Source organism: Harpia harpyja, chromosome 3 (assembly GCF_026419915.1).
Source record: "Harpia harpyja isolate bHarHar1 chromosome 3, bHarHar1 primary haplotype, whole genome shotgun sequence".
NCBI classification, from domain to species: domain Eukaryota; kingdom Metazoa; phylum Chordata; class Aves; order Accipitriformes; family Accipitridae; genus Harpia; species Harpia harpyja.
The window spans coordinates 50158510-50171825 of NC_068942.1; positions in this window are offsets into that span (position 1 = coordinate 50158510).

Genomic DNA, 13316 nt, shown 5'->3' on the forward strand with positions numbered 1-13316 from the left:
GTCTAAACACTACTGAGCAACAACTGAAAACATCAGTGTGTTATCAACATTCTTCGCTCTGAACTCAAAACATAGCACTGTACCAGCTACTAGGAAGACAGTTAACTCTATCCCAGCTGAAACCAGGACAAAGTAGCTTAAGAAAGAAAACTGAACATTGAGAGGAATGACCCTGCCCATACCAATCTTTGTTACATAACTTTACAGGCAATTTTGATTTCATGTCTATCCCATTGATAGTCTAAGGTATGCTACATATATTCTCCTTTCCAAGACATCCTGAATGATCAGGAAAGGTCAAAACTGTTTCCACCTCTCATGAAATCAGCAGTAAATATCCATAAAACGTCATACCTGTTGAACCAGTAAAATGTAAGTAATTACTTATTTTACATGTCATCTTCCATCCTCCAGAAAGACTGGACAAAGTAACTTAATTTCAATTTTTGAACATCACTTTTGCGATATAAAGAACAAATGGTCTTGAAATTTCTATATAAAATTGTTCTTACTGGAGTTCCCCCTTCCTTCCATATCTGTGTTTCTGCTAGTCTTTTCTTGGAATAAATAGAAGGAGGGCTTGGTCATTGAGCTTTTCCCATACATGCTTTAATATAAAATAGCATAAGCCCACTTAACTATGTGTCACTGGTAAGAGCTCTTAACTGGAGTAACTCCAAATATAAGGCTTCCTATATGTGGATCATCTAGTCCATTTAAAATTCCACTGAATTTAAAGGAGATTGAATCTGTTTGTGTCAGATATTGTCAGACAAAAGTTAACATTTAAGTCTCACACTTTTTGATACTGTTGCATCTTTCAAAACTTACCAAAGACTTCCACAAAACAGCTGTAAGAGAAAAAAAAAAAAAGCTTTGTAATCTGAAGAAAAAGTTGACCCAAAGTTTTAAAATTTTTGGTTTTATAACTAAAACTTAGCTCTACAGGGACTAGATTTGAATTCAATAGCTTCATCAGTTCAAATACTTGTTCATATGGTAACATTATTGCTTTAAGACCATAAGCTTACTGTATGCTTCTTAGACCACAGTAGCATTCACATACTATTAGTATAATTCCCTTTTTCACAATTTAAATACATCTAAATACTTTTATGATAAATATCCACAAATAGAATATTATGTTCTGAGGAGGTGATTCAACAGGTAAGTTATTATTTTATCCTTTCTGAATTACTTATTTAAAACATCAATTATTTATGCTCACTTATACTAGATAAGTCCATGCACTTCTAAAAGTTTTAATACAGAAGGTAAGATTTTCTTACATAAAAGGTGCAAGTATCTTAAATTTTATTCTTGGTTAGTAAAAGGAGTATTGTATGCATAACCCCCTCAAGTACTGTTTTAGCAACCAGTGGAAATCCTAGAAGGAATTAAAGGAAAAAGTTGATCAACAAAAAGCTAAAGCAGTAACAAAACAACCTGAGATATCTCAAAGCCGGGTCAGATCTCACAAAGCTTCTGCTTCCTGTGAGGGCAATCACATGAGGTATGGGGGAAAGGCAGATGGCTAGAAACAGATGTGATCACATCTGGGGTAGAAGCAAAGCTGCAAGGTTTGAATAGGCATTATCCTAAAGTATTAAGAGAATTGGAAGGTGGATTTGCAGGACTAGAAACACATACTTTAAATATTTTAAATATATCTACAAGTCAGGAAGGGTACTCTATGTTTGAACAGTAACAGATGTAATATCTGTATTCGGGGGCAGGAGGGAGGACTATTCAAGTGACTACAGACCAATTACCTGACCTCAACAACATGCAAAATTTAGAATATATTTTAAGGGTAATAATTAGATGTACACTGTAAGTCAGAAAACTAGAAAACACAGCATAGATTTACCAACAATATGAGGTTAACCTGATATCCATTTTTGACATTCACTTTCTACATAAATGAAACATGATATAGCCCCTTTGTGGGATTCAATAAAGCCTCCATTTTCATTGTTACATGGATGTTTAATGAGGAATCAAAATAGGAAGGATGCTGGCTAAAAATGAAACCCTGCTGTGTTCTGCAATGCTAAATAATAGCATGAACATTGTACTGGAAGAAGGGTAATAATAATGGTCTCTGAGTTTGTTTTGGATGGCTTTTATTAGAAATGTACTGTTATTTCCTAAAATATCAAATCACTTGACAAAAAAAAGCATCCTTTGCTTGACCAATAAAAACAAAGTAATATACATGCTGCCTACAAGTTAATGATGTGTTCTCCCTAGGTAGGGGAGAAAAGTAATAGATTAGTCGTGGGCAGAATAGTATCTGGCAGAACAAGTGGTTATAAGTTGGTTCGAAATTAGAAGCCGCTGGTGAAGAACAGTCAGATTTATAAATGTACCTTCATTATATTGACATTTCTGAAATCCATGGGAAGATCTGTATGACGTTTACCATCACAGAAGGGAGTGATGAACTCTTTCAGTTACAAAGAAGCAATTACTCAAGGTATGTCTAAGGAAGCAACATTCCATGGTTGGAAGAATTTGCAGTAGCCTATTACCCATATCAGAGAAGACAAAAGAGCATCACATCACAGATCACTAGAGTACCTGAGTAATTCCTCCTTTGCCATCAAATCCAGTTTAAGGATCATACATGTTAAGACCAGTACTTAGGTATAACTGCTATCTGAATCATATTAAAGGGCCACATAACCATTTGGAATGAAAACCAATTGAAGCAATCTACATCCACTTACTGTACATTAGACTTTGAGAAGTTTAATAGTAAATAGAATAAATGAGAAAAGGATTTTTTTTCTTTCAATTTAGGTGAAATTATCACTCCATGACACACATTGTGAAATTCCCCAGAACACTTTATGGGGCCATCATCATCATAGTTTCTGACCAGCAATTCAACAGCAAATTGGAATGAGTTTCTGGGTTAGATGAAATAAAAATTTGAGATTGAGCTCATTTTTGGACATCAGAATTATTTATTTTTCTTAACAGAATGTTGTGGGTCTAGTTAACTTTGCATAACAGGTATCATTATGTTAACTGAGTCCTATAGAAATGTCTACCACTAAAATGATTTGCAAACAGGCTGGGTGCAATATCGGTGCAGCATGAAGACTTCTCACAATTCATTTTTGTACTGAAATAAGTTTTATAACAGATGAGTGCCCTGGAGACAGCTGAGAACCATAGCAAATAATTTTTTTTGCCATTTGAATGGGTAACCCCCCCTCATCCATATTTGATACATCAATGCACTGACATTTTGTACTCTTCAGCTATACTGACACACTTTTACATTCTTGGTCTGGTTGATACCAGTGCCTGATGTGGCAAGTTTTTGAAGGTTTGCCAGATGAGAAATTGCTCAGAGGGCAATGGAAAAGTAGAATCGTGGTCCGTATCATGGTCTAATCTAGTGCCTGACCTTAGTAAAGTAAGCTCATACTTTGAAAATGCAAGTACTAAAAAACTGCAACACTGAAGCAACATCCCACATATTTTAAAGTCTAGTTAGATGAAGTGAGATAAGCAACACACAGGGAATGAGTTTATTACAATGAGAAAGAACAGAATAAATATTAGGTAGACAGTATTTTTCCTGTTATAAAGTGAACATAGTTTTGAAAAGGAGGCCATTTTGCACATACCTTTACAAGCACACATATACCATGTTTATATACCCTATCATAAGGATAATGCAGAATAGCCATTTATACATAATACCACTTCAATATCTGCAGGAAACTGAAAACACATGTATACACAATCTTGATAGACATACAAATTGAATATCTGCTTTCAGAAGTGAAAGGATCAGATCACATAGCTGGTATACTTCAAAGCACAGTCTTTTTCATTCAAAAATTGATCCAATTGCCACAAAATGACTAGCCCCTGCAATGCTTTTGTTAAGTGTATGAAGACAAATGTGTAAAGCTGAAAAAAGAAATCAATGTAAAGTTGAAAAGAGGAGTCAACTTTAACAGTAAATTTGCTATCTGGAAGAAATGAGACTAACACAACAAGTTCATATCTAGATACCCAAGATGTAGCTGAGTTCCTTGTATAGATTTGCGAAAACAGGGTGAGGATCAGCAACAACAGGAACAGCACAACAAATTATTGATTTTACACTACACTGTAAGAGATCTTGAATGTTCCAGTGCCTTATCTAACTTGGAAAGTTGACTAATTACTTGCCACATTCTCCATACCTTAACTATCATTGCACTTCATCTGCATCTTTCTTACTCCTATCATCACAAATGGCTCATGAAATCCGTTGAAACAGAAAATTTGCCTTCCACCCTTCCTGTTAACCTACCTGTTTTCCTTTATAACTTGTCAGTGGAACTTCATATGTTCCTCGGAAGGATTACATACAAAAAACATTGACATTAAGATGTGTACTTTTTTTGCTTCCTAAGAACTTTGTACAAATTCTATATATAAATGAAAAAAGTTCTACAGATTAATTGCAAAGAATTTACAACTATCACCTCAGTCTCAGAGTCAGAGAGTTCTGTCACACATATGATGCTCAACATACTGCAGAAACATAAAAAGTGTTTGAAACATAGCTATTTAACTGGCATTTACTTCCGCTGGACTAAGATTCAGACTGATTTCCACAGAGGATAAGACCAAAAAAAATATTCAAGCCTCTGTAAATGAAGACCACAGAATTTGCAGCTATTGAAATCAAATGACTACAGAAGATTATATGAAGATAGAGATAAAAAAAACCCCAAAAGCAAATAAACATCATATTTAGGTGGTCAATAGTTTAGTCTATACTGCATTATGTTATTACACATTAAAATATTGTAGATACCAACATATTTTTTCAATGTTCCTTTGTTTTATAAAAAAATGTTAATCAGAACACCATGCATGCACACACACTGAAGTAGGAAACCGACAGATAAAAAAAAAGTATGCTAAAACCTGTAATTCTCATAAATACTAAAAAGTAATTTCTCTTGAGCTAGTTTAGATGCGGTGTTGAATACCCTTTGGCAGATAGGAAGTTCTAACTGGTACTCATTTCTGGTAGTGCACAATTAGAGTAAATACAGAGAAAATGTAACCAAGAATCCAACCTCCACAATATGTCTTACATTCAGCTAGATCCCATAATATCAGAAGATGAGAAAATATGCCTGAGCCTTGTTAATATACTTCTGACAGGTAGGACAGTATCACCTTCTTGACTAATACTGCTTCAAAACAACCTGCCAGGAAGGCCATTAGTAACATTGATTACACTGAGTGCAAAAAAGCCCTCATATGTCTCTTCCAAACCCATTTTTCTTTAACATCCATTCATGCCTCCTCTGATCTTTTGTGCTAAAGCTGAGAAAATAACCTAAGGAGGTATTATCTTTCCTATTATGATTTCTACAGTGCTATTGTGGTCTCTCCAATTTTCTTCCTTTTGCTGTGGAAAAACAAATTTTTTTGATCCATCTTAAAACTTTTTTTTTTCCCCCGAAGAATACTATGTAAAACCAAGATATTATTATTAATATTATTATTTTCTTTGCTTGATTTATCTTCAGTTTCTGTCTTCACTTGGCAATGAACCTCAAAGCCATAGAATTGTTAATTTCAATGCAGTCTATCACACCTTATGCAAAAATCATCAGTTTCTATTCAGTTTTCACTGCACTATATCTGCAGTTTGGTCAAAGTCTTGATATTTCACTACTATCCTCTCTTGGAACAGGTGATGTGTTTGGGGAAAGAAGGGGTGGGGGAGAAGTTCCCTTTTTTCAAGTGTGACTGTAGCAAAGAATACACAGTTGATACTGAAACGTTCATTTTCCTTTTAACCTATTAGTGTCACCTCTTTCCTCAGCTACATTTGAATTTTAAAATGGTAGAATAAACCAAAACTGTCTTTTTGTCCAGTTCAGAATTGGTTCCTATGCCATAAAAGGCCAAAAAGTACTGGTTTGCCCCAGAGAGAAAACACTAGTTTTTGGGAAAGAAGTTGTCTGTCAGGATTTGGCTGGAGCACTTTGTTCTCTGGTGGCTGGTCCCAGAACCATAAGTTTAAACAATAGAATCACTTTGCTTTTGACTCCCTTCACCGGGCTGTCTTCTGGGAGGTGCCTCTTAGCTCCGAATTGTCATCAGCCCATTTATTGTTATTGACAAACACCATTATCGTTTAAAGTTATTTTCTCTTGTGCAGCATATTAAACACCCAGTCGCCTATACTGCTCTGTCAAGCACTGAAATGAGCTGAATGTATTCAAGGAACCTTAGCAGACTTTCACAGGCACAGACTTAGCTGGAGACCAATCAGGGTTTAAACCACCATTTCCCAAATCTCATCAGCCCTACCAGGACCCATATGTGGCTCCAGAACATGACATCCCAGGCTGACAAGACCTCTCAGCAAAATCAGTACATTCACCCATGCTTTTATACAACAGTTCTACAGTGTAGTTGAAATCTTCACTAAAGACTGCCAAAGTCTGGCTCATCTGTTAGAAATACGATATTTTCTGAAAGGTCACTCTCCCTTAAGCAATATGATAAATTATTTTTATTTTATTCACCTTTTGCTCTCCTGCTCCTTAGAAAATCATCCAAACCTTAAAGTCAGTATGGAGAAATACAACAATTTCCTCAAGCCACTGGCTGAGCTAGGTGTAGAATTGAAGCTCAACTTGGGTTCCTCAGAATGTTTCTTAGAATTATTTTTCTTTACCCTCAAAGTTTTCCATAGGAGAAGTGTGCCAAGTTCAATTAAACCTTTATCAGAAGAGAACTGCCAAGAATGTAGTCAAGATTAATTAATACAAGTGAGATATAGCAAAAGTTACCTTCCCAACACCATACAGTGAAAAGCCAATGATCATGCCCTTACAGCCAATTCCCTGACCTGTAGAAAAGGCTTGCAGAATCTTACTATTGCTTAGATGACCCACTTGTCTAAATCCTTGCTTATCCCTGTCATACATACATTTGATACTGAAAGATAGAAACTATCAATGTTTAAAAATTTCCCTGGGGAGTTAGTGACTGTAACACTGATTTGTACATACATTTACGTGTATATTACATATATATGTACCCCAGGAAAAGTTAGTGAGAGACAGATAATTAAACCTCACAGGATTTTTAAACTTTTGACCCTCATGTAATCAGAGACACGAGTTTTAATCTTTCCTGACATTAAGATGCAAGGCTGTTGAAAAATAAAACTTTCCTTACTGTTTTAAAAATACGATAAAATAAACAGCTTTAAAAGTTTTGCCTTTGCTTCATTGTTTCTTGATGGTTTGTGACTCTGGGTATTGAAGACACTAGCTTTAGAACTGTTTACTCCCCCAAAAAACCCCTCTTACTAGTGATACAATCTGCTTAATATTGTCAGTAGCAATGAATGGCCTTTAAGTTTGGCAGCTTTTCTCACACTCTTGTAAAAGCCGCATATACAGGTACAAATTCCACTGGTTTTCTAAACTTCTGCTTCTTCACTTGTGTATTTTTCTGTTTCCTTCCTAACTTTCAGAATTAAAATTTTTCTAGAAGCATTGTAAAGGGAAGAGATTATATATAAGAAGTCATAAGAAATATTTCACAGAATTTTGTCCGGCCATATACAAAACCAAAAAAAAAAACCTACAAGGAAAACAAAGACAATATTGAATAAAAATTATTCCCCATTAAACCATAGGAAGGAAATGAACAAATGTTTTATGTCCTAACTTATGTGTTTAATGCCAGCATAAATAATTCAGTACAGATACAAACTATTTTTTTAATAATAAGCAGAATTCTCAAATTATTTTGCCATCACAACCAACTTCATACTAAATTTGAAAGAGAGCAAAAAAAAGAAATATTATCAAGCTGGAGTTGATCAATAAAAAAGTTGAAACATATCAGAAAAATTAAGAGAATACATGTTTTCATGACTTACATATATACCTGCTTATAAAGAGTGTATTCTGATAAGACAAGGGAAAAAGGTATTAGTTAAACCAACATTTTAGTACTTTAGTAGTAGAAATTTACAATACAGAACACCTGTAAGTACAACAGAGCTTTGTCAGCAACGATATATACAAGTTAAAGGATCATAAGAGTACCCCAGAAATAGCAGAGAAGCAGGTCAGTGAAACAAGTAGAGGTGGCAGAGAAGCACAATTCCCACTGCATATTTCTGACATTTTCATAGTAGAGACAAAATTGGGTATCCTCTCCCTAGTGTGAGCATTTGGAAAAGGAAAATAACTGACATACAATAACTCCTGCTTACCATTGAGATCTAGGTACCACACCACTCAGCATGATCACACTGTCTAAGGTAAAATGCAACTTAAATTGCAGCATGGGAAATACTCTAAAACTAGGAGATGCTTAAACACTATTGTAAACAGCCATCCTTTCTCCTCTCTACCTTATCATGCTTTCCTAAGTGGGTTTCAGAGGTTACCAAGAATTTGGCATGGATGGTATGGAAAGCTATTTTAAGATCAGCATCACACATAATTAACCCATTACATCTCTGCAGATTTATACTAACGTTTTGTAATGTGGGAACATTAACAAAGAACATTACAGAACTACAAGGGCAGGCAAGAGACAAGTTCAGATTTCTCTTAATGCTCATCTTAAGAAAAAGCATCCTTAACATTCACAACCCCCCCCCCCCCCCCAAAACAAAAATCACAAGACGCTACTAAGCAAAGAAGGCTCCACTACTGTGAGCTCATACCAGCCATTTTTAGTGCCTGTGAAATGATACTTTAATTATGTTCTCCCCAGGAACCAGCATTTCTCACCTTTTTCACATTAGCATCTAAAGCAAACAGGCTTGAAAGTTAGGTTTTTATCCTGAACAGAATCAGACATGGCCTCATGATCACCTGATATCTGGCTCTTGATTAGCTACACATTGGTTTTAATTATCCACCTGCTTTCAATTAAGTACCAGGAAATCCATCCTATTAACAGCACAAGCTAATCACCCTTGCACATAAACAGATAGTCCTTTTTCTCTCAGGGTGCACCTGAAGGACAAAAATAGTTAAAATAGGGGTTTTTAAGCTTATAACCTTCTTGCCAACAGTAGTAACAAAACACCTGGTTTAAAATCTATAGATAAATGAGTATTATGCACTAACAAAAGTGTCACATCTTATTGTGAGGGTATGTTCAAAGAAATTAGGTTTGGGAAGCAAGAGTCCATTTTGAAAACAATATGCAGTTGGTATGTCATCATGTCCTAAAAATCAAAATCCCGACCCCGCCTTTCCCCAAGATATGGATGTCTTTGTTCCATACGCTGCTTTGAAAACATGCCCTGTAATGACCATAAGATCAGCTGCTATAGCCAGCTGTGTGAGCAGCCCTGATGTTCTCCACATGTGTAAAAAGATGCTGCACATCTGCATACAACATTTTAGAGTCTAAAAATAAAATATTAGAGAATGGTTTTAATAATCATATAAAAGCATAAGATGCACTGGATTATTTTCCATGGGTCACAGTTTAGTGCTTTCACTAAAGTCTGTACCATGGATGGATTTCATTTAATCATTATTTCCTTTACATATCTTGAAATATTGTGCAGGAAAAAAAAAAAAAAGAGTGCAGATAATTTAAAACAATAAAGAGGAAATAAAGAAAATTTAAAGTAACATTATATAGATGAGTGTATCTTTAATAAAAATAAAAATATATGTAAAGAATAGCTGTGGTGCATTAGAACATATACAATGAAGTAGATTTTAAAAAATGCATTATGCATTTGTATTTAAATAAGCAGTACAGCTTTTTGTTTTCAACAGAAAATGAAAATGGAATAAAAAATCCAGCACTAATAAATGAAACAACGTACAATACAAGGACACTGAACTGTGAAAAAGGTGTCAGGTTTTTACTGTAATGCTGGTCAAAATGCAGATTGCTACCAGATGATATGTAAAATAGTCCTAGTCACTAAGACTCCTGTGAAACCATGTTTGGAATTTTCTGTCTTCTGGAAAATAACTTCAGAGAAAAAAGACATATGTTATTCATTTTTTACATTCTAAGAATGTTTACAGGACAGAGGAGAAGATGACGTATAGTGGGAAGGTATTATACCTGATGGTTCTTATATACCAGATGTAAGAAAGCCTGCCATAAGATCTAATTATCAAGAATTGCCTTTTCTGCCCCAAAGCAATCATTCTGATGACAGCTTTCTATGCACTGTAAAACAAAATGGGAAGCCTGTGCTATATAAACTGGCTCAGCGCTTCCTTTTACTTCCTCTGATATCAGTCTCCCCATCTCATTTATTTTCCACACATTAATGGTAGCAGTCACCTTGAGCTGGTGATGCAGAGTAATTTTCACAGAAACCTTGATCAGAAACCATAAATCAGCCTGATGTGCTTTTATGGTCTAATAACATTCTGCCTGCTCCTACAGGCCCTTATGTAAAACTGCATTGCGGTGAATCCCTTGGATTGTTTTTTTCACATGCACTCTTGTATCTGAAAGACATAAAATACCTGCAACGTAATAAGATTAAGATACTTTGTTTAAATCTGTAAACATGAAAACATTCAAGTATCAAACTGAAATTTTCTCTGTAGATTTTTCTGTGTTTGGCTGTTGCTTCCTATATTAGGTCAGAGAAACTAAGTATTCTCACCCTGCTCTCCCAGACGCAGTGCATCAACAGGCAGAGCACACTAAAGCGGACTGCTTTGTCTAGATTAGAAAACGCTAACCTGTACAGCTGTATCAGCAAATCCACCTAGCATGGGAGCCTGCTGAAGGTGAATCTTGTCTGTAAGATTCCATCCTCATCTGTAGATATGTTAAAGTTGGTTTTTTTAAGTTAAGAACTTAGAAAAGAGAGATTGATTTCATTGTTAAGATCATCATTTTCTTTCCATGAAAACCAGAATTATTACTTACCTTTAACAATGCTTTCCCGTATGATGTACTCAGATTATGCAAACCATAAGGTTTTTATTGTATACCCTACAGTTTTTTTTTCAGCGCCTGGTTTGAGAAAGTGTAATCTGATTTGAAGAAATACTTAGCATTCCCAGGGTTTCAAATTGGGTTTTCAACATCTCTCTCTATATATATTTCAGATTAATCTCTATGTGCCTCTGTTCCTACCTTTAAGGGAAAATAATTCCTCTCCCTGACCTTGCAAAGATGATATGGAAACACATGCGTGCGCGCGCACACACACACATCCTACAGTAACCCTAATTACTTCTCTGTAACACAGGTTTGGGCACATAATACACAGAAAAGCTCAGACATACACAGTTTATGCCATATATTACATAGACTTTTTACTAAGTGGATTGTTCACCATTTTTGGTTCCTGATCACATATTTTTTGACAGAGTTATCTTTTCTTCTATTACTGACAATATTGCATTTTTTATTTTTATGACTCATTTTCTACAGATTTTATGAAGCCCCCCAGTCAAGAAGCATATGCAGCTGATAGCTGCAATCAGTGCACCACCAAATGTCCGTGATTCACGGCATCTTTCACGTTAGGGCTCACAGATAAATCCCCAGCACTCAGTAGAAAATGCCAGCTTGTAAAAGGCAGATTCATCATTTCAGGACCTGGGATATTAGTACCTAAAGAGAAAACAGGGCTTGGGATGGGAAATTTCTCATCCTTCTCTGATACCTCTCACAGTATGAACATAAGTGAGATTGGTTGTCTGTTTGCAGAAGGTTTTTGCAAACTGTCCGATTGGTGAACAGAGTATACAAGGTAGCAAGGATAGAGTAATGGAGGGAAATGAAGTAAGGAAATATTCATTTCAGATTTGCTGATTCATAGCTATGAATAATGCAGCCATAGCACCAAACCAGACATAAACAATTCCGCCTCAGCATTCAGTCACTGAGAATGTTCTTTTCCTATCCAAAATAGCTGCATTTTCCTGCAGCACCACTTCTACAAAGTTAAAATTAAGAAGGGAATTACCAAATTAAAATGAAATGAATGTCAGTTAAAACTAGAGTAGGAATGGTTACAAGATATGATACTTTTTTATGTAAGCTTCCACTACTTCAAAGAAAATTAGTACTTTGAAATGTAGTGGATACTATCTATCTTACCTTAAAGACTCGTCCTGCTTAGTTTGGTACATAGCACATCAGTATGAAAAACAGGAGTTTGCCATTCCTACTCTGTATGTATTCCTTTATTGTTTTACTGATGATTTTATAATAATAATTCTGGGTTTTTTCTATGGTAACTTCTATAATTACATAGGTTAAATCCAGCCTTTCAAATGTCCACTCATTCTGCTGACCACATAACAGTGTTTTTGCTGAAGTTAAAAGGCACTGGGGTCCTGAGAGGCCTTGCTGGTAGACAAAAATGGAAGTGAGAGTAGGAATAATTTGTCTTGCACACTTAAGAAGGCATTTCTTTTTTGTTGATTGGATACTAAGGCAATCAAACTCTAGGGTGTGCTAATTTATTGGATTGAAATGTGCTTAGCCTGGGCACCAAGAATATTTTGACAAAATGTCTGTGAGGCTGGGCTGTTTTGGCACTAACAAATCCATTATTGTAAGGTATTTGTGACCTTTGCGATGATACACACAAATTATGTAGGCACAATTTAATCCATGGATAAGGTACCCCCAAATGTACTATGGGATATATAAAAGATGTGGTTTGAGGTAAAAATGTTTTTCAAAACTTTTATCTCAAGGCAATATCTTTTATATCCATTGGACATAACTTTTTTCTAAGCCAAGAAAATTCTGAGTATGAATACCACGAGCAACACTCACCAAAGTTTGGGATTTCTTTAATTCTAGTAACAATGTTTTCAATGCCTCTTGATTTCTGCTGAAAGAAATGCATATCTATTTTGTATAACTACCACAGGACTGCCCAAAATGGAACCTGCCAAAAGTAGAAAGAATTAATAGGCTTTATCTCATTTTAATTTTACCTAATTTATGACAGTCCTTATGAGAGAGTGATTTTTTTTCCAACAGCACTGTAACAAAAGGTATTTCATGCCCTGGCAAGTATTGATCTCTGTGTGTGTGTGAGGTGTGTGCATGCACATGTGTTTGTATATACATTCTACAAATATACTTCTACTACATATATTACTGAAACAATGGAAAATGACAAATATTTTGGCTTATTTTGTGTTATAATCCTTACTGAGTCTGTAGTACTTTGCTTCCTCTGCAAAATGTAATCTTCCTTGTGGGGATTGCCATATCAGTCACCACAGTTTTTGTTCTTGTTTTTACACTTAACCTCCTATAATTTGCAATAACCGGTGTTCTGC